General features: G+C 43.0%; 1 protein-coding gene across 6 annotated transcripts in view; it reads left to right on the top strand.

Moving 5' to 3' along the window:
- LMO1 (LIM domain only 1) overlaps positions 1-19,780 on the top strand; it is a 506,754-nt gene that overhangs the window by 278,265 nt on the left and 208,709 nt on the right. The gene's annotated exons all lie outside the window — the stretch shown is intronic.

The raw sequence follows: 19,780 nt of genomic DNA, 5'->3' as shown, positions 1-19,780 counted from the left end.
ATTCAGAAACAGAGAGTTCAGACTTTTTCCCCAGAACAAGTTGTGGGTTTCCTAAGTGTAGGTAGGAGCAGGTAATGTACTTGATAGAAGGGGTGTCGCTTCCATTGATGCAGCAGGAGCAGAGGCCCCGGGGCCCAGAGGTCTGAGGGGCCCACTGAACCCTTATTATTGCTGTATTTTATAATTCAATCAGTAGCCATGGGGCCCATTTTCCTTCTTTGCACCAGGGCCCATGACACACTAGTGTTCAACAGCTGAAGTTTTTAGCCGCTGAGATACCTAACTCCCATTGAGCTGCAGAATATTGAGGGAATGATTGTGTTTTATGCAGTAATAGTCCTAGGTTATTTTTTTTTTAGTTTGTTTAGCTAGTATTAGATGACTATTCCACGGGTACATGTACGAGTGAGACAAATCCCATCTTAGCATTGACTTGAAGCAGGAGGAGTTTCCTCCTGGAAATGGTGTCCTACATGATTTTCCCCAGTATCAGTTTTGCTTCTGACTCTTGAGTTTTTGAAAACCCTGGGAGGAGTTGCCAGAGTTTAAGAAATTGACATCAGATTCCATTTCTCTCTGTCAAAAGCTAGCCCACTACTACCAGGAGTTCGGCTCTGCCCCTTTCACCCTTAATTATTTGTTTACATTTTTATGTACTGCTAATCTTTCCAAGATGTACTTATAAAAACAAAGAAATCAATTGACATCATTAAAAAAATGATCATAGTAAAACTAGTTAAATATGTTTGAAGCAAAAAAGTTTTCTGCAATCTCTGGAATGGCACCTGTGTTGGTGCAAGTGTGAGGAACTGAGACAGAGACTTCTCAGGCATCCTTTCAACAATAGGCTCCCCGTGGATTTCTCATCCCGATTCAGGTCCTGATTTAATCATTCTTCACCCAACACAGCCCACCATCCAAATTTGCTGCGCCGACTGCCAATCCCTGTGCTGGTACTCAAAAAAGGCTGCCTTGTGAGATGCAAAACCTAGTGCCACGGTTCAGTTGACTTGAATCATACTTTCCCAGCACAAATTAGGTGTAGACAATCTCATATAGGATCCTACAGAGTAGGTGGGTGTGTGCTGTGCATACACATTTATGCATGACAACAGAATAAGCATAAACTTAAACAACTCTCTACATGTAGCTATATACACATATATTCCTAACAAACAGGTGAACATAACTTAACAAACATTGGCATGCACGAATGTGCGTATACAGCTGTATGTAGAAACATTAATGAGGAAAGAAATGAAAAGTTGCATTTATGTACAGTGCACCAGCTGTTAGATAACAATATATAAGCGTGGCTTAAATCTGAGCTGGGGAGGACGGTTGAAGAATTGGAACTGGCAGATTGTAAATAAGTTACTCTCCAATGGAATAAATGCAACTCTATTAGGTTACTTGGTGTATTTATTCATATATGTTCCCATATTGGGCCAGGTTATATGTAATGATTGTAGCAGCTCAGGCCACGTGGGGAGATGTGGGAAACCCTCATCTTCAGTGATGAGTCTGCAGTGCACTGCAGCAAACATGAAATGCATCTTTTCACGTGAAAGGAACTTACCCCCTTGTTTGCACCTACTTCAAGAAGGTTATAATAGTTTTTTGATGCAAGCCCAATCTGGCTAATTTAGTAATTCTTGTCTGGCAACAAAACCTATGGGTGACCCATCTCAATAGCACAAAGGTGGGCAAATCTGTTTTTGCACTGAGACAAGAGAAACTTTTCAGCACAAAACACCTTTTGTGCCAGATAGTAAACAGTGTGCACCACTTTGTGCCACATTGCTTGACTTTGTGCCGGCACAAAACCTTAGTAAATCTGGGACTCGGACTTATGAGCCGCTATGAAAGGTCCCTGGCATCCTCTGCCAGGACAATAGCTCCCTTAATGCTCCTCTCCTTCATTTTCAACTGTTTGATGTGCCCTAAACAAACTCAATGTCTAGGTATGTTATATTCAGCCCAGAAGTGAGAGCTTCACTGACATCTCAAGTCATCTTGTACAAAATAGGCAGAATCGAAACCTTCCATTGGCTTCTGCATTATAATGTATAGTTGCTCCATTGTTCTAGTATGTTTTATGGACAATAGTACCAATAAACTTTTGTTTAACCTAAGCCTACATCGTAAGACCAAATTGTGAATGTGAAAGTGAAAGTAAATACTCTTTTAGGATACTGGTTATTTTCCTCTAGATCGGAGGGAAACAAAATACATTTGCCAAAGGTATGGCAATCTATAATGCCAACCTAGATAAAAATCAAAGTTCTGTACTTGAGAAGGAGTTTGCAGTGCTGAAGTAAACCGAGAGGGACTGGCGATAGGGATATGACTCACAGGCAATGGTTTACATTGGAAAGAGGAAAGATGCTAAGTGAGGCTTATATAGAGCTGGAAGTGGGTACTCTTCAAGGGTGATAAGGCAAGTGGTTGCTTATCCCTTGACGCCACGCTCATGAGCTATACTTTTCACTCAGTAACAAAAAAACGATGGCTTTGATGAAAAATTAGAATAAAGCCTGGCCAAGAGACTGCATGCCCATCTGAATTCTTCTCTCTTGGGTCACACACCACCGCACCCTTGTATTTGGGTCATGCCTTTCTGTGCATTGCCTGGCCCAGTTTGTGAGCACACGATTGCAGGGCACAATACGTGGATCCTTTAATGCTTCATAAAACGCAGGCTGGCAGCAGGATGTGACTTGCCTCCAAAGGCATAGGATTCCACATGGAGCACCTCGCTTGGATTAAGATTTGACTTTCAAATGGCCTTGCTAATGATAAATCATGAAAGACAATTATGATGCCTAAAATAAGCAGTGATGCATAATTCTGTTTGCTTGATGTGTCAAAGGAGTTAAATAGATAGTGAAAACCGTCAGGCACTAAGTCTGTGTCACCCTTTCGCCCATTGATTTCAGGCTTTTGAATATGTATTGAGTTGCCTGAAAACTGTCAGAAGTATTCCTTTAATATAGTAGCATTCCATCACTGAAGGGCCCGTCAGTTTTGGTATTCATGAGTTAGGAATCGCGGGGACTGAACAATCAACTCCCTGCATAAATTGTTGCATTGTCTTGTGCTTTCAAACTGATGGCGGGCTCATAATTTATTGATTTTGGTGGAGTTTCTGCTTAAATTCATGATGCTTCTGCAATGCTCCCTCGCTTAGAATGAACCCGCGTGCTGCTAGATCTAGCAAATTGCTGTTTGGCGTGAATAATGGACCAGCAAGATTTCTTCTTCTCGCTGAAGGACGGTGTGCACTACTCATCGCGCCCTGTTTCCATAGCTGTATAAGACGCAAATGTCGGGCAACTCTGACGGCAACAAGAGCCTTTATCCTTCTAGCTTCAGGACTGAGTTGTGGGAATTAATGTGGCGGTTAATGGCTGTTTACAAGGTGGACATTCTGCATGAAAGATTACCCCAAGGCTCCAAAACAAGAAGGACGGAATCAGGAAAGGGAATTCATAGTTTTCAATATATTGGCGAAATGCAGTTAAATAGATAAATATTAATAAAACTGGTTAAATATGCACTAAGACATGTGGTGGTGCAAAATAAGAAATGAAGAGGCCTCAGTGGTAGCATGTGTATTAATCCCCATATTGAATCTGTCAACCGATAGACATAGACCATCAGTGTATGCATGCGCAGACCAGTGTACATACGCTGCATGTACGCAGAGGTAAACCCTGCTCATCGGTGTGCCTAAATCCCACCTTATCCCGTCCCAGAGCATTGGCCACACTGCAGCTTGCCTGATTAAAAGATTCTGGAAATTTGACACGATCACATCCACGCTCAAAGAACTCCACGGGCTCCTCGCGCCTGACCGCATCGCATTGCGGCTCACAAATCGGGAGCAGTATCCCGGTGTGGAGTGGACGGCTTTCCACCCTACTCCAACTCACAGAAGCTGAAACCTCTCTTTTTCAGATAACGTCTGATTGGTCACTGGCTTCACTGCGTCAGCTTGGCAGCTCCAGTTAGACCCGTCTCTGTCTGCTGTTGCCATCGCACTGCTCTCCTTGCGTACAGCGCTCCATCGCCTTCTAACTAGGTCCGTGCTGTGTAAACCCTTTCATACAACCTTACTAAATTGTGAAATCATCTTCCACACTGTACCCCATTAAGCATCCCGCATGTTCCTTACTTGTTTTATATCTGCACTCAGCACCTGCTCTGTAAAGTTCCTATCTCTGTTCCTTTGTTCCATGCGAAGAGCTAATTTCCACCTCTGGGCCAGGTCCAGGTTGTGTAACAACCCTAAAAAACATAAGTTTAAAAAATGTATAATGAAGAGTAAGCCGTATAACAAATAAGTACTAATATTTTGTAGTCATAGTTAAGACTGTTGCAAAATAAAGATGACAACCTATGGGCCTGGGCAATCCTCATAAGGGCGCCAGGTGTCCTCTGTTCTCCATTTTTGCAGCATGTTTTATTTCCAACACAGACGGTCATTTCGTGTTTAAAGTCAGCTCTCTGCCCTTGCAGTGCTTGGCAGCAAAATGCACTAAATCTATCTCTGTGTGTCACAATTTCGCTCCTTCCTGATGTCTCAACCTGCCACTTACGCCCAGTTTCTACCAAGCCAGCTTCTGTTCTGCAGCTACAGGATAAATATTCTTTCAAAGGCGAGCTTAGCCGGCGCGAGGGAGGCCCATCCAAAGACCTAAGCGGGGATGCTTTTGCAAACCTCAGAAAGCTTTCAACTGGGAAACACAAATGGCGCAAACCCAAAGCGAGTGATTATATGTTGGAAGAGTTGAGGGCCCACACAAAACATCAAACGGAGCACGCGAAAAATAAGTTGGACGAAACGATCAAAAGTTCCTTGTAAATGAGCCACTGGAAAATTGAACTCTGAGAAAACCGGTTATTACGTCGTGGCCGATAATCACGGTGAGGCGCTTGTAGCCATTTTGTGCCACGCATTGGATGCGCCCTGTGGTAAGGAATGCATGTTGATTTATTGTCAACTGAAGTGTGCAGGGGCGGTCCCGGATTCAAAGCACGTTGCCTGCATTCTGAGCACACGTGGGACTTTTTTCCATTATTTCTAGTGTACCCTTGGTGTTCCATTGGCGCTGGGCATCTTTGTTGCTCGGGGTTATTTCCCCCCGCCCCCACGTTTAAGTGGGCTGCTGTCTCGCCTGGATTAAGCCAGCACGCGCTGATTATACATCACGAGAGATCACGTACTGTTTTCATGGACGAATAGTAATTACCGGGTAATGGTTTAAAACATTTCCTGAAGGAACATAAAGCTGTTTTCTAAAAGTCAAGAGCACATTAAAAGGATTACCACGTAGATATGATTTTTAGATAACGCTAAAAGGGGTCCCAAATGGGCTTATGAAAAGGGATGCTATCTCTTTGATGGAAAGTGCACGGTCTGACAGCTTAGCATGCAAATAGGCCGCGCATATTGTCGTGATGAATGTGCATTTTCCTCCACAAAGGAGGCTAGAAATCAAATGTGTTCGTGCTGTCTTAATAGCGCCAGTTCTGTGAGTGTGCAGGCTTCCTGCAGACGCGAAGGGCCTTTAAGTCAGGGGAAATAAACTTCTAAAACATTTCTGAGTGATAAACAAAGTCCAGGGCCAGTTGTATCTGATGCACAATTCAAATGAAGCTCCATAGATTGATTATGAAAACACCTTCCACAGAAGCACGTTTTTGAAGGTGCTGTATTATCAGGCTCCAAGCAAGCACCAGGAAAACTATTTCATTTAACAAGGTCATGATAATGCAGTGACATCGAGGTGCACACAAGACGCCCATAAACACATGCACTCCACATTCCCTTCAGGATACAGCTTAGTGTTTCATTTTTGGAAAGTTCCCAGGATCGCAGCTACCCTCAGTGCAGTCGGTGCAGTGGTACCGGGGCCGGGGCCAAGTCATATGTGTGGCTAAAGAACTGAAAGTAAAGTTAACTTTAGATATCCAACTAGAACATGTAGGGGCTAGCCTTTCTTTCCGCACCACTGAAAGTTCAGCGACTGGCCTTGGGTGCAGCATATAATACATCGGTTTTTTTGGTACTAGATATTTGAACAGTACCTTGAAATGGGGTTCTGTAGCCGGTACTAATAACCCGTGATTTTGAGTGCAGTCAGTACCAGTGCAATGTTTCTGGCACTACAAATGAGATCTTGCCTTGCCTGGCAATAAGACCACACATAGTGTTTCAGTAGCTAGGTACCCCCTTCCCTTATGATGGCGCCTACAGCCGCTGCCTAGTATTATTGTAATGCAGCCGCACCATGAGGGCCGGTGTCAATGGCCTTGAGAATCTCAATCCCCAAAAAAAGAGAGAAACTTCTCAGCACCTGTGGTGTCTTAAAGTAAATGAATACCGCATCATGAACCTACATGTCGAGGCACTGAGGTTCAGAAACAACGATTACGGTTCAAATATTGATATCACTCTTAAAAAAGATAATAATTCATGGTTAAAAACCCCCAAAACAATTATATTCTCTAGGTATAGTTTAGTGTGCTAACTATAACTTGCGTCCCCTCCATGCATTGCTCATGACCTCAAAGGTCAAACGATGGAAGCACTGTTTCATTGTCTACTAATATTACAAGTGGAAGTTGTCTGGGGGGATATTCTACAAGGGCAGGAGGAAGCCTCTTCATATAAACTGAGGAAGAGTCTCTCATATTTAAGAAAAGGTATTGGACTGAAGTGGAGAGTTGAGGACGGAGAGGTGATAGGGGGTGAGTCGATAAATTTTTGTGCTACCAGGTCAGCAACCTACCAAGTGCTTTGTCTCTCCCCTTCACATTACAGGGTGCCAGTCTGGCTTGGATTTGAACCATGGTCCCATGTAGGGCTCGTCCACCTTTGGAAGCCTTCAGGAGAATGAAACAGGCTTAGTGTGCAAACAATCTGCTGCCAAAAAAGCTGGTCTCTTTCGGGCTAGCACGGGGAGATAGAATCTGGGCTTTTTCATTATCATAGAGTTTCTATTCAGGTTGCCAGCCATGATTGCTCTTCCGCTTCTTTCCTCGTTCATGAGGTGTATTTATACAGCAGTAGGTAATATACATGCCTTTGAAAAAGGTACTTAGCTTCTGCTTATGTCACAGAATTCCACTCAGGGCCATTTGGCATTGTTTTTACCCAAATGACAACATCTCTGCCTTGCATTTGGTTCCATATGGATTACTGGGCCTTCACGGTGTATACACAAGCAGCACCCAGCTGCTCCTCTGGTTAGGTCTGGTGCTCGGTGTTGTGGATATGCCAACTGGACCACCAATAACACATACCATTTAGGTAGATCTATAACTATTTCCCCTGTTACTAGCATAACAGAAACCATGAAACATAGCAGGGAACCTGCTGGTAAATTAGAACCTCCAGATAATTAGAATTACAATAGGTGCACCAATGTCTCACCCAACTTCTTACATCAACATTTCTAGACACTGCAACTGAATGCAAAATGACACCACCTCTTTGGTCACTCTTATGTGACACAAAAATGATGCCCACATAGGATCACATCAGCATAACACTCTGCCAACAACACATTCTCCGCAGTGTTTCGTGCTACCCATTCGAAAATGCACGTTGACACCGCTCATCAGCGTTGTACAGAAATCTACAATACAGTACAATACAATATTACATACAAGACCACCGAAGCAGAACGTTGTGTCCTAAAGAGCTGCATTTTGCTGGTAGTTGGCCTTTATTAAGTCTTGCAGCAGTTGTAGTGTACATGAGGGCACATTATAAAGTGAGCATTGTCTGCTTGACTGTGGATTTATTTCGGGCAACTTTCTCTTGGACATGACATTTAAAAAGTCAAACCAACCTCCATATTTTTCACACCAACACCTCTCTCACAACATATGCATAACCTACACACTAGAGCAGAATAAGCAACTGTTACAGCAAAGTAGCTCTTTCCCTCCGATATACCTTTGGATTCACCACCCTGTTTAGTATACGCTTAGCGCCTCTTGCACACACTAATCTCTATTTATCTTGTGTGTGTTCCGAACTCCTTCAAATGCTGTCCATGCCCTCACTGTCTAGAATGAAAAAAAACAAATGATGGACGAACGCTGAACAAATCAAAAATTCCCCCGGGTCACAGATCAGGGTTTAATCCATTGTTTTTTTGCTCAGCATGCCACCCCATTTTGGATCCAGCCATATGCAAATCAGTCTTGACCCCGCTCCCCTTGGGAACAGTTCAGTCTGAACTTCCAGACCAGACCTCTCTGGACCTGAAACAAGCATCCTGGGACCGGTTTCGGGGTATCAACTCTGGGTTATGCACAGACATGGGTCCTGTGCTCTTTATGCCACATGATTCAAGATAGCTTGGCTGATGTGGGGTGATACACCGAAACCAGTCCCAAGATGCTTGTTTCCGGGCCCAGGGAGTGCCTGGCCTGGCAGTTTGGGCTAGGCTGTTCCTATGGGGAGCAGGGTCAAGACTGATTTGCATATGGCTGGGCCCCAATTGGAATGGCATGGCGAGCAAAAAAGTTTGATTTAACACTTGTCTGTGACTGGGGTTGAATTTTTTATGTGTTTAGCATTCCATCCATCATCTGTTCTTTTTACTCACTGTCTAGAAGACACTCTTTTAAACTGCTAGATGTTCACGTTGCCCCCATGGCCAGCTCATCCTTAGTTTGCAGCTTGCTGATGGCTTGAAATATGATCTAATATTCCTACTCTTACTCTTCAAGTCTACAATAGGTCCCTCGACATTTTCTCAGCAGAATCCTTCTATTACCCCCCCACCCCCACCATACTGACATTTTAATTATGTACCTTACTCTTTGGAAAATGCCTATCCATAAGTGTGAAATCTAGCCATGTTGCCTGTGTTCTTTCCGCTTGATATATTGGATAATGCTCGCGGTTCTCACTTTCAGCTTCCTTAATCCCCCCTTCCGCCACCATGTGTAGAAAGAGGCAGGGGTTCTTGTTCATACTTTAGCAAACTTTAGACTAAAATAAACAAAATAAGCCCCCATCAGCAAAGGCATCACAACTCCTTAAGGGTAACATGAGGTAAAGCTTGGCAGCCTAGTTATGCTCAAATTTCAAGAGAATCGCTGCCTTGATTTTAAAGGGAGATGTCTCCTTTGGTGCTTTGTGAGATATGTTTGCTTGCTACAATTCATGTGGTCCTTCACCTTGTTCTCTTCATGGTTAGAAGCATGCAATGCTTTAGTTCTCGCCCACGCAAGGTTCCATTTAAGTGATGACCTATGGATCATGCAAAGAGGAAAATGAAGGGCTGCAGGAGGGGCAAGACCTACATAGAAGGTAAAAGAAACAAGTAAGTGTGAGAAGGATAAATGGACCAAGTGTTTTAACTGCACTGTGTTTTGACACTCTATTTATTATGGCTCCTAAAGGTCTTGAGATATAAAATAGCAAGCACTTAAATCTAAAAGCATTGGGCTACTGAGTAGTAGATTGCCCAAGTAGGAACCATGACAAATTGTTTTTTCCGCAGAAAACATCAAATGGTCATTTGGCAATGGGCAAAAAACTTCTATTAGGATTACTAAATATGCACTAAGTGCTTTTTATGCAGTCACATAGAGCCAAGGCAAGCTTTTAACATTCACCTGCAGTATCCAGTGGAACATGAAGATGGTTTTAGTCATTATTTCCTCATCTTTTTCAGTAAAAGAAGGAAAGTGATACATTTTGTGAACTCCTGCAATTAGAGATCCTTGACATTTATAAAACACATACATTGCCCACTGCCTAAGCCACCCTCTGGCATAGGTCCATTTAGCATGCACATTTAGTAATGATAAAAAGTACAAAGTTTCCGGTGGTAGTACGCAGCTGAGTGTGTGGGCTTCTCAATGCAGGTTTCATGTGCTAGCATGCAGCCGACTATTAGGACTCCTTACTGGAAAGTTAAAGTTTCACATCATAAAGTTTGTTCACAAAATGCAAACAGTTTGCCCAGAAGACAAAAGATATGTTGGATAACCATGAAATACAAATTGATTAGTACCTGTCCTAGATGCCCTTGCTCTCCTTCAAAAGTGAGTGCACACTTCATCTGCACCTTAATGACAGTTACACCAGAAGGTGTAAGTGTGACAATATCTTCTTCAACTGAATATTAGGTCAGGTCTTAGTTTCTGCCTGGGGTTTTGGTCGGGGGGCACCACAACTCATTTTTGGGGACCAGCAAAGATTTTTCATCATCAAACTTCGATCCAGAGCAAGAGGGAGGTAGAGAAAAGGTGAGAAGTAAGACGAGGCTAGGCAGCCTTGGTATTCAGGTATCCCGGCATTCACCGGTGTTGCTGCTGGGCTTCTCAGAAAGCTTGGGAGCCTGCACTTTTTGTACAAATAAACACAAGATACGGTATCTAACTGTGGTAGGAGGGTCAAATGATAATCACTGTTTTCTTACTGTCTTGTTTTACTGTTATTTTATTGTTAATTTGAAAGTCTGGCTATTCAGTCATTTCGTATAAAACTGGAGAAGTTCATGACTCCCTCTCTGCTCCCTCCCCTGAGGGATGGCAGAGATAAGTTTGGTCACAATATAGCTGATCAGCAGAGACACACACATCTCTCATGCTTGTTAAAATGACAACCCATAGGCACACGTTTGAAATATTGGGATGTAATAGTTAGAAGCACCCCAATAACCTCCTTACCTGCACAGTTATAGCTAGGACCAATGAATGCTGACTTGTACTCAGAGTGGTGGATCTCCTATTCGAGGCAGCGAGTAATGGTAACCCCCTCAGAGTGACCGAACTGTACTTGAAAGGGGAAGTACTTAATGGAGAAGCGTGTGAAGTACTCTTAGATTTATCTCCATGATACAGGTGTAAACTCATGCAATTATCACACTGACCAAACACGGGGGCACGTAGAGAGGAAGAGAGACATGCAACGCCCATAGAAACGACAAAAGATTGGAAAGGACATATTGAAAGTATCCACAATATTTCAGAATGAGTGTATAACCTTCCATCTTGACTGTTTGTAGGGCTGTATGGGAGATGAACACTTGTAACCCCTCACAATGCCTCTAGGAAACTATTAGCACACATGTTTTAGGTACATGAAGATTAAAATATGGAATGTTTACATTAAGGAAAAGTCAGTAACAACTGTCGATGATACCACTTAGAAGAGTAGAGAGTTTGTCCCCCATTTATTGGTTATGTGAAAAATCATTGAATCCCTGACGGAGCTGCTTTATTTATACCTGAACCCCTAAGGCGATCGAAATTGACTTGAGTATCCCCCACTCCGGACCCTAATTAAAGAATACCACATACATAGTTTGTTGCCGTCTCCCACAAGAGTAGGCAAAGATAGACGATTTGCATATTGTTTGGTTAAATGCTACAACAATGGAGTAATAATGTAACTGCATATTACAAAACATTTTAAAAAAGAGATTTAGTGTACGCTGTGGCAATTGGTTCTCTAAAGTCTGAGTTGTCTCCCACAAACTAGATGAATGACTAGCAATCAACATTTTAAAGTGGGACGGGAGTCAATAGAGGATTTTCTGAGTGGCGAAGAAACATTTCCATGTATTAGTCCCTCAACCCAGTCTAAATAAGATACATCAGGATGCTCTCAGTATTTGACAATTTTTTGACAAGCTCTTAAATCACATCATAGTAAAAGAAATGATATGCACAGAGTACTGTCTCTCGCCGCCTTCTCCCGCCTGCACTTTTTTGCCTCCCTCTTCCTATTTTAAGGGCTTGAAGATATATAGAACAGCTTTGGATGCCAGTGTCTGAGTCACTAAAGTGCACTCAGGATCTTGAAAGATTTTTAATTGCCCTCCATTGAGTAATTTTCTGCAATTAACATGTTTTAAGTGCTGCTCGTTTGCATATGCTGCTTGAAAGTTCTATTGTTCAACCCTAGTGCTGCTATGCAAGTGAAGAAATGCCATTCAATCCAGTTCATTTTTGAAACATTAATTTTGTCGAAAGTTGGTTTTGTGGTGTGGGAAGATGGGTTGAGATGGAGATGCGAGCAGCGAAAAACTGTCAGCACGAGAGCAGTTCCAGTAACAAAGGGTATGTCCACGTTGAGAGCACCGGCATAAAGCTGTGCTCATCACAATGAATCCACGCATGGAGACACTGGTCCGTGACCAGGGCTAGGTTGCATTTAATTTACAAAACTATTAAAAACAAACAAATTAGGTTTTACTTTGTTTGATGCAGTAAGAAGTGCTCCTTTGCGGTTGGTTGTAATAGTTATTGATGTTGTTATGTAATTCCATTATCTAAGGCTCTTTACGGGCATGGTAGAGCACTGTGGGAGTTCCGCTCCTGCTTCCCGCAGTCTGGATGGTCCCATTCTGCTTGCAGTGTGTTCCATCTGTACGTTAGCAGCTGGATGTATGGGGGGGTGGGACTAATGCTCCCAGCTTACCACCAAATGTAAAGTGACACAAGGAAGTACAACACAATTGTATACACCTTCTATGCTCAATTGATCTCGGTGACGTGGCGCAGTGTGGCTGGGCACAGGATTGTGATACAATCCTGACCAATCATCAGTAGTTGCCAGGAAGGAGGTGTATGGGTGTGCATGACTTACACTACAGGCGCTTACCTTAAGGAACAAACTTATTAAAGGAATGAATCACTTTTTTCCAGATCAATTTATTTGCCCATGGCTAAGGGTGCAAGGCATAAGGAGCCTCGCGGTAAACCACTGAGGCAATAAATGGTCAGGAGTATGTATGTTTGGATTGAGGTGTCAGTACTTTGCTATTTCAGTGTGGCGGTGGCCATTTCTTGCACTATATGGCTTCCCGCAGATATCCGCAGCTATAGTCCATGTGACTCATTGTCTGCGCTTGTGTTGAGTGATGATGTATGACTAAGATGAGTAGGTGATCATTTCTACTGTGAGTGTGAGATTTAGACGTGTGAACTATTTAGAGAGGCAACTCTCCTGCCCTTCTATTCTGCATAATGTATATTTATTTATCCCCTCAAACCAGAGGCAGGGTATTTTACATGGTTTTGCCTTACGCACATTTTATTAATGCGCACACGGCTAATATTTAGTTTCACTGCATAGCAAAAATTGAGCTAAACCAATTATAAAAGTAGGCACAGACCAGAACAGCAAGTCATGTGTGTAAACCCACATCTGACATTGAGGCCTTGTTGAAAAATAACCCAGTGAATGATGTGCAATATTTGACAACATTAGGAAGCTTTGCCTAAAGTCAGAGTGCTCTTTTTGAGAGATTGTCTAACGACCACCTCCCGTGCTTCCCATCACTTTGCATAATGACCCTCCAAATTATCACCATGTAGATTGGCTAAGAGCATGAAGGTGGAAAAGGGTGTGACATTATGGGGTTAGGGCCAGAGCTACCGTCTTTGAAACTGGGCAACCAGGTTTGTGTTGTGGCATCAGCTCAACATCCTGTGATTCTAGACAAAATGTTTCATCGCCCGTGCCAAAAAACATATAATGAATCTAACCTTGTGTGATGTAACAGGTGCTCATGTAACCTGCTTCAATACACTACATAAGACTACAAAAAAGTTAATTAAAATGAGGGCATTCTGGCTGCTTACTTGGCTACAGACAGATTCAGATGTCTGTTTCAGACATATACTTTTCACTGCTTAACTTATTCATAGAGTGGGCTTTGGGTGAGACCCTATCTCATGATTGGAAAGCACTGTTATCTGTGTCAGATCTCTGCTCTTGATTCAATAGCTTCCTTCCCTTTTCCCACCTAGGAGCAGTTCGATATTACGGTGTTTTTACTAGACGAGCTGTAATCTTCCACCGCTGACCCTTTTTTTTTGCATAACTTTCCTTGATCTCTCCCTGTCACTTGTTCCTGCTATATTGCAGTGTCCACGCTCACTCTCTGGTACTCCGCTTAATTTGAGCCGGTGGTTTCATTACCTCCAGGCAGGGCTCACCCATTTTTAGTTAGGCTAGTACACCCTCTGAATAAAATCCATTACTTAGGACAGTACTAGACCTATTTTAATTCACATCACTCACTCACTACCCTGACCACATACCCTCACACGCCCAACGGCTTCATCAGAAAAGATCTGCGGCAAAGAGCCCCTTCGTGGGTGCATGTCGGGCATTGCAGCGCAGGCCCGGCAAGGAGCAAAAGCCCTATGATGAAGCATGACATCCTTCGGGGTGTGTGAGGGCAATCCGTAAGAGACCTGAACTCTCCTCAACTCTCCTTCATGTTAGGAACTGCACAATCATTCATTTTCTACTCACTTTCAAGATACTCACCTACGCCTACAAATGCCTGCACAACACCGAACCCCAATACCTAAACGACAGATTCCCCCTCCACGTACCCCAACCAAACCTCCGCTCCACCAACCTCATCCTCACTGAAACCCCGCACATCCGCAGAGCCGGAGCAGGGGGAAGATCCTTCTCCTACATTGCAGCCAAGACCTGGAACGAGCTCCCCACCGACATCAGACGTGTCCCCTCCCTAAACACCTGCAGGAAGGCTCTAAAGACCTGGCTCCTCCACTGATTCGGAACTGCGGACCCCCCAAGCGCCTTGAGACCCTCAAGGGTGAGTGGTGCGCTTATCATTCTCTTGATTGATTGATTGATTTATTGATTGATTGATTGATTGATTGATTAAAGAAACTTGGAATTCAATGCTCTCCCCAACAACAGAGTTGCAAGACTTTCACCTGTGGTTGAGTGAGGTGTCGACCGATCAGCTTTCAAGGCAGAATTCAATACAGTTTTCAAATTGAGCTTTTCAAGAGTGGCAGGCTGCACTGCTTCCTTTAGCTTACTCGTAAAACACTCAGCAAATCCGTTGGCTTGTGGCAATTAGAGGTGCGCGCTTTTGATGCTTTATTTTGCTCCAAGAAATCTCTTAACTCTTGACCATTGAAAGGTGATCCATTGTCAGACTTCACTGTGGCAGGAACGCCTCATGTCGCAAAACTGCCATCTAGTCTTTCAATGATTCTTTGTAGATAAAAGAACTTCAATTAGTGGAAGTCGCAAGTATTCATCCATAATTACCAGTAGATGATGCCCATTGTCAAGTGGACCGAAAAAGTCAATGGCTATTTTATTCCATGCATACTCCTGAAGTTCTGACATAAGGTGTGATGAATAGTTTTTGTAGAAAGGCAGTAGCATAAATGACAGGCCTTTAATTCCTTTTCAACCCTGTCATCAAGGTAAGGAAACCAAACTTGATCTCGGAGAGCTCGTTTGTGGCAACAGTTCCACGATGTCTTTCATGGGCTACTCAAATATTTTCTGTTTCAGACTCTCCAGACTCAGGATTCTTGACCCTCTTAATATAACTACTTCCTGAGTTATGGACAGTATATCCTTAGCATTTTTGAACTTTTGATAGTCTCCATTACTGGTGATTGGTTGAGTGTGTTGGGTCTATGACTGATGGGTAATTATAACCTTCAGCATTAACATGTCACTATCATGGCTCGTGGTAGTGATAATCTGGGCCAACATAATAGCAGCCGGTGTGTGTGATTTTACAATGAAGTTGATATAGGCCTCAGCCGTTTGGATGGAGTACCGTGACCATGTCCAGGCACTTTGGAAAAGTAGTCAGCAGGATTCTGATCCTTCCCTGAACAATGCACAATGGTATAATCATACTCTTGTAACCGTGATCCACATCGTTCAATGTGAGGAGGCATTTTGTTCTTTGGATTTCCAAATATAATTAGTAAAGCTTGATGATCAGTTGCCACCATAAAAGGTTTTCTATACAGGAATACATGGAAATGTTCACAAGCCCATACCAAAGCTAAGCTTTCTTTCTCAGGTTGTGCGTAAGCCAGTTTTGTTTGAGACAAACTTCTACTTGCATAGGCCACAATATGCCTTCAAGCATTCGGGTGTCCACTGTGCTCTGCAAGGAGAGCGCCTAATCTGACTGGGCTAGCAGCAACAACATCTTCTATATGAAGTTTCGGATTCAAATATTCCATTTCAGTACCATTCTAAAGGGCTTGTTTAATTTTCTTGAAGCTTTTTTCACATGCATGTGCAGTGCTGGCTTCTCCACTAAGGCGTAGGAGCATCGCCCCACTGCTCTTGGAGCATTGTAAAAGAAAAAAAGAAAATTATAATAACAAAAGTTATTTCTGTTATTATCATTTTATTTCTGGTGTCAGTAAGGTTGGGCAGTGCGGGCTGGGCACCCATGATGTCCGGGAGGAGGAGTGGTTACTGCACTCCAAAGTGTGCATGACTGCTTGGCCGGCCCACTCGGGCCAGCCAAACAGTCCTGCTCAGTTTGCCTGTTCCCCACTAGGCTGCATTGTACAGCCTAGTGGGGAACATGCCCAGCTTTCCATTCCCCGTCTGAGCGCAGAGAAACAGCAGTTAGACCAATCACAATGCTGCATTGCAATGTTGTGATTGGCTTAGGGGAGGTAGCCTGTGTGCTTCCTGGGTCTAACCGGAGAGACGATGTGGGATGACTGAGGAGAAACATGACATCTTGAAACAGCTCTGCAGCAGATGACACACCAAAACACAGTCTTTTCTATTGAAACAGACCAACATGTGTAGAAAAGGTTGTGATGTACCTGCAATCTTCTTCAAGTTCTAACTGATGATAACCTTTATTTTAATCAAGATGACAGAAGACCTTTGCACCATTTAATTGCATTATCATTTCAGCAATGTTTAGGATGTCGTTCTCGTTCAATTGCCTTGATGCAGGTCAACTCATATGCATACATCTCCTTCCCTGTCCTTTTTAAGCACTACTACTATGGGAGAAACCCATGGCACTGGGCCATTGGAAGGCTCAATAATAGCATGCTTAAGTAACAATTCAAGTTCTTTCTCAATAGCTTCTTGCAAATGAAAAGCAATTTGTCTAGGTCTTTGAGCAACAGGACAGAGTCCTCATTAATATGCAACTTCATTATCTTCATTTTCATATTCTTAAATTTTCCCAAACCATGAAAAAGTGAAGGAAACTGGCTTACTATTTTGTGGTGAACAATCATGTTGTAATTCATAGAAATCAGTCCCATATCTAATTGTAACATTTTCTTGCTTTTTGTGATTATCAATAGCTGCTCTTTGAAAATCTGGTTGTATCTGCTTTCGGCATTCATGCTACAGTTTGCATAAGACTGGATATTGCTTAGCAGCACAGTACCTTTAAGTATGATCTGACTAGCAAGTTCTCGGTCATCAATATGAAGATTTCTTTGCAAGGCTTACGTAAATGTTAATTTCTTTATGGTGGCTGGAGTTGTGCTTTGACTCCACATATGATGTGTCAGTTCCTCACTTGTGGCATACACAAGCAGTTGGCTTGGACTATGGCAAACTCGCTGGGAGAGAATTTTCAATCTTCTGATTATTTATCTCTTAAGTCGTCACCCGCCGTAGCGTCCTCCCCAGCCTGGGTTCCCGCAAAGGACTATGCCACACATGGATCTTAGTAATACACGTCTTTATTTTTCTGTGTGTAACCGCAAACTCAACATTCTATATGTGAGTGCATGCTCCGGTAGCGTTTACATTGTTTTTATCATTCTTCACGCAGGGTCAGCCTCTTTGCTCCTAACTTATCAATCAATCAATCAAATAATCTTTATTTCGGTCATAGACCCTCAAAGATACAAAATTTCAGACAAATAGGGTACAAATGCAAAAGAGAAAGATAAAAACAGAATATAAATATTGTGTTATACAGATTATTTACAGTTAAAAACTATAAAATAAAAAGTTTAAAAAGGTACAGAAGAATAATTCCTCATGAGTAAACAGCAAAAAAAGATGGATCTTATGGGTTTATAAAAAGGATTTTCTCCTGCGCCACATGGCATTAATGAAACGTGAGATCGAGAAGACTATAGGTGTGGAAGTATTAGTTTGTAGTATTCTGAGTGCCTGTTTATAATTACTGACCCCAAGATTTCTACAAGGTGGAATAAGCCAGCGATGTCGTATGAGTTTTTATCCAGTACAGAAAAAAAAAACATGGGCTACAGACTCTTCCTTACCCCCACAAGCCGGACATTCCATGGACTTATCATTGGACCATTTACATGAGAAAACCCTTAGTGAGAGTGTACCGTATCTAAACTGTAAATACAGTTTTCTCGCAGAGATCGGCAATATCTCGTCAAGGAATGGCTCTACTCTATAAACTAACTTATCAGGAGTGCATGGGCACATGGGGAATCTTTCCTCTTTTTAAAAATTGGCATTTACTTTATTTTAAAACTTTTATTTCCTGCTGGGTTCTTCCCTTCCCTGATAAAAAGCAAAGCACAGAAACCTTGAAACTGACCTGACACTCTGCAGGTCCGCACCCTCCTGCTCCACTCTGCTCTCTCCTAGCTCTCTGGCAGCCGCTATTTTAGACGGCTTGTGGTGCAGCTGATCCGCATTTTGAGGCTCAGCCTGCACTACTGAATGGCAGCCTGGTTCTGATGTGCAGTGGACACGCCAAAGGAGTGCCAAAGGCAAGCCCATCTATGCCGGTCTGCGTCTGACCTGGGCCGGGGCCAGGATCCCTGTCTCGACTAAGGCTCATATGAAAGGTGTTTCTCCCCACCAACTGAAGTCTCCCACAATCTATTTAACGCTGGTCTTCTCTACTTGCCTTCCGCAGAAAGCTAACAACGTGGCTACTTCAATCCTCCTCTCCATGCTGACATGCTTGAAACTTGGACTACCCTTTTACCACTCTTGAAGTTGTTTAGCCTTCTGCCAAGCGCTGGGAATCCCTCTGGGCAGCTACGCGCTATATAAAACCGCAATAATAATAGTAATAATATCAGCGTTCAATGCATTCTGCTCTAAGGTTTACATCACAGTTCTACAGAGTCCATCTGGAGCCAAAAGGGTTCGTTGGACGGGGGGTTTATCTACAGGGAAAAGTGTATTCTTTCCCTTGAGCAAAAAAGATTTTAAAAAACTTTAGGAAGTACAAATGCGCTAATGAATAGCATTCTCTTCTTTCGATGTTAGTTCACATGAAAAGTTGCAACATTTTCAGCTTCCCAGTTTCGTTCCTTGAATTATTTGTGATAGCCCAGAAAGGTGGACTGTTGTTAGTCCAAATATAGAAGCATCTCAAAGGGGCTGATTTCCCACTTTCTTGTAAATCATTCACAACGTGCTGCTCATAACTGACCGAAGAACTGGAGCTGAAACTGCTGCCATCCTGTTTCTTGAATCAGCAGAACGTGCTATAACAACTCCCCCTTTAGCGTGCATTGAATCCCTATGGAGTTTCACAAAAGCACAAAAATAACAATCCTGGAAGATCATATATCATAAAATATGCGGCGTTGCGAGGGGGGTCATCTTTAAAACACCACTGATTCTAGGGACTGGGTCGTTGTGTCAGATACTCACTGCCTGAGATTTGTGGCTACTGCAGGACAACTTGAAGCCGAGGCGCTTTTGCTTCAGGGCATAATACAGAGTCTGTAAAGGAAGACAGCTGAGTGACGAGAGGTGTGGTGTTGTAATGCCTCCCTTCATTCCTGTGTACAAAATGTTCATTGTAAATAAGGATGTGCGGTTCAGAGACCCTTACAAGACGGGACTTAGATGTATCATGCTCATCATTGCTTTTTAGCGTCAGCTGTGCCCATGTCACGAGGTGAAACGTGCACATGCTGAACACAAGATTGATGTGTTTAAATAATGCCCTAATTTCTATGCCGGGTGCTTCAGACGACGACAACGGGGTGGATTCTG

Source organism: Triturus cristatus, chromosome 3_2 (genome assembly GCF_964204655.1).
Source record: "Triturus cristatus chromosome 3_2, aTriCri1.1, whole genome shotgun sequence".
Taxonomy (NCBI): domain Eukaryota; kingdom Metazoa; phylum Chordata; class Amphibia; order Caudata; family Salamandridae; genus Triturus; species Triturus cristatus.
The sequence above is the reverse complement of the archived record's forward strand: the minus strand, read 5'-3'. Positions and strand labels throughout refer to the sequence as shown.